This window comes from Octopus bimaculoides, chromosome 1 (genome assembly GCF_046866305.1).
Source record: "Octopus bimaculoides isolate indiv1 chromosome 1, ASM4686630v1, whole genome shotgun sequence".
Taxonomy (NCBI): domain Eukaryota; kingdom Metazoa; phylum Mollusca; class Cephalopoda; order Octopoda; family Octopodidae; genus Octopus; species Octopus bimaculoides.
This window is the reverse complement of record NC_142928.1, coordinates 125,528,869-125,532,330: the sequence shown is the minus strand read 5'-3', so window position 1 is coordinate 125,532,330 and position 3,462 is coordinate 125,528,869.

The window sequence follows — 3,462 nt, the reverse complement described above, 5'->3', positions numbered from 1 at the left end:
TCGTTTCTTGATATCCTGCTGCTTATTTTGATTATATATATATATATATATATATATACCTAGGTATTATATACACACAAGTAATCACATTAATTCAAAACAAGGTGGAAAAAATGTAGGGAAAGTAAAGAGGAAACTGAGCTAATTTTCTCTTTCGCCATTCTGGGGATTAATGAAAATGTGAAAAATGCTACTGAATAATAATTTTAAAAAAAATGAATGGATGCTTTAATCTAACGAAAAATTTAGGTGCTAATTTCTTTTCTTGCGTAGCCTTTTTTAAAAAAGATAATTTTGAATATTTAAAATTAAATTTTAAGGCATTGATTTGAATAAATGGATGTAAACTTTACTTTTTAATCACAAAAAGGAAACTTTGCCAGTTGCTTCTTTTCGCTCCAAGTGTGAAAATTCTGGATAGTGGTAACATGACTGAATTCGTATCTTAAGAAGGGATCAAGAATACTCTCCATGGGTTAAGTATTTTTAAAAGCGCTATATACAATTCAGTACCGAATAAATGTACGAAATAAACCAGGCTCAGTTGTAAAACATAATATGCAAATTGTCTAAATACTCATTTTCGTCTAAATCTGTCTGACTATGAAGGAAACTTTAAATCTTTTGAATAGGCAAGTCTTTGATCTCTGCCGCTCGAGGAAGTAAAACACATCAACGATTCAGGAGATAATATGTTGATAGCGTGTCTGCTGACTTAATACGGCTAGCAGGTAAGCAGAAAAAATTCTGCTTTGCTCTGCCTTTCTCTCCTTGATCTCCACTCTGTCTTGTCTTTCTTTGTTACTCACCTGTCTTAGAGAGAAAAATAGAATGTGAAAAAACGAACGATACTGATTTTTCGTAATTCGACTGAAAGGCAAGTAGAAAAAATTCTGCTTTTCGTTACTTTTATTTCTGAACCCCTACTCGTTTGTATTTTTTCTTTCACTCTCCATGCTCAAAGAGAATAGAATTGCTTTTCCTTATTTTCTCGAAAAGCAAGCAGGAAATTTTTCTACATAGACTTCTTAAATGATATCGATTGTTTACAATTTATAATAAGAAATGAAGGAATAGGAAATACAAAATATTAGCTAGTGTACAATGAAGATAGTGAAAATTATCAATAATTAATTTTATGTTACACAAAAATTATTCATCCTGAAAAATGTAAACCATGTAGTTCACGCTTTGCGTACATAAACCTTTTATTCCTGATGTATATATATACATATGTTGCATAAATCTTTATGTGAAATTATCCTTCCAACATTATAAAAACGCTGATGTTGGAAGGATAAATTTGCTCAGAGCAGTAGACACTGAAGATTTTAAAAAAACCTGTCTAAACTTGCACAAACTTGAGTCAAATCTGTGTGGATGTACTCCAAGTAAGTCTGCTCGTAAATGCAGTATTAGTAGCTTTTGTGTGTTGTTTCTTGTTGCTTGACATTTAATATATATATATATATATATATATATATATATATATATATATATATATATGTATATATATATAAAGCAAAGTACAGGAAAAATCTCAGACAAAGCTACTTTTTAAACTACCCGTAACTATACAGATCTTAATTAAATTGCATGCAACACAAAAGCCTGACCTATATAAAATAGGCTAAGAAACATATTTGGATTCAGCACGAAAATACACATATAATCACATATTTCATTCTTGAGGTACAACATTGCTTGTTCCTCAATGTTATTAGAAGTGAAAGCTTCTTGAATAGTAATCACATTGTGGAATATTCGAACAATTCAAGTAGGGAAGCTGCGTTATGTTAAAAAACAAAACAAAAAAACCCTCGAAATATCGCCGTTGCATCGCATATGATTAGACAACAAGATTTGATTGGCTGCCGAAAACCCTTTGAAAATGCATTACACGTTTATTCATCCAATTGTCATGAGCATAGCATTTGAAATATCTATCTATTTATGTGCAAACATATTTGTATATGACAAACATAAACAAAGCTATTAAAGAAGTTTTACTGTTGAATATTTTGTTAGCGAGTTGCCTTATTTCAGAGAATGGCAAATATATTATATGAAAAAATACTTTAGCTAATTAGCAGATGGAAGTTTCTCAGTAAATAACGATGCAAGTGTCTGGAAGATTCAACAATTCCATTCTGTTTAATATTGCAAAATGTTATAATACAAAGTTATATTTCTCCCATAAACAGCGATCACACATGCTAGAGTAATTAATGTAGGAGTGCATGTTTCGACATTTTTCCTTATTTATACCATCAATTTTACCTTTAAACTTTAGATATAGCTGATTGTGTGTTAGGGAGGCATTTCTTTGAATGCATGTATGAATACATACGACAATCATTTAAAAACAATCAATTTACTATATGTATATATATATATATATATATATATATTTCTTTTTGTTTTACCGTTATCTCCAAAGGAGATGTTAGCTCAATAATCGAGCGATTTAGAAGGACACATATCATCAGGAAAGCAGATAGTAGAGTCATAATCACACAAAAAGGAAGAATTTTGCGTGTTCGTAGTGGAAGACTTTTTTTCCATCTATCTATCTATCTATCTATCTATCTATCTATCTATCTATCTATCTATCTATCTATCTATCTATCTATCTATCAACGAAGAAAAGCTCTACATTGTATGTTGTCCCCTCTGTGTTCAGCCCTGTGTGGCTAATAAAGAAACTTATCTATCTATCTATCTATCTATCTATCTATCTATCTATCTATCTTTCTTTCTTTCTTTCTTTATATTATCTATCTTTCTCTCTCTCTCTCTCTCTCTCTCTCTCTCTCTCTCTCTCTCTCTCTCTCTCTCTTTCTCTCTCTCTCTCTCAATCTATCCACCCGACAGTCCGTCTGTTTGTTTGCATATATGTATGTATGAAATTATTAAGATAATTAAATCCTTTATCAACGATCTTTTGAAAAGAACGTCTCATAGCCAAGTCGAATAGGTAACAAATCATTCTTCATTTATATCCAACGCATATATCGGTGTATTATGCGAGCCTGTGGTACTTCTTAGAACCTTATGGACTCATTCATCATAGTGGTGTCTTCACTACAGGCAAAATGTTGTTCCAGCGAAAGGATACGAACGGCTGATCACTCGACTAGTTTCCCGCTATCCATTCTACATTTTCTCTGCCATGACTAAAGAAAATGAAAATGGAATTTACCCCCCCCCCCCCCAAAAAAAAAACAACAACTGAACATTGCTGTCTAGTATGATGACTTTCAATGCCATGATCTCAAACTTCGGAATTAAGACTGATATTTTATAAAATAATGAGATTTTGCAAACAATATAAAAAAAAAATCCAGTAAGCTATAGTTGGTCTATATAAAAGGGCATATCTTATAGATTCAAAACTATTTCTAAAATTATTCTATTTGGAGTTTGGTTAAAATATAATTTATAGATGACTCCTAAACACAC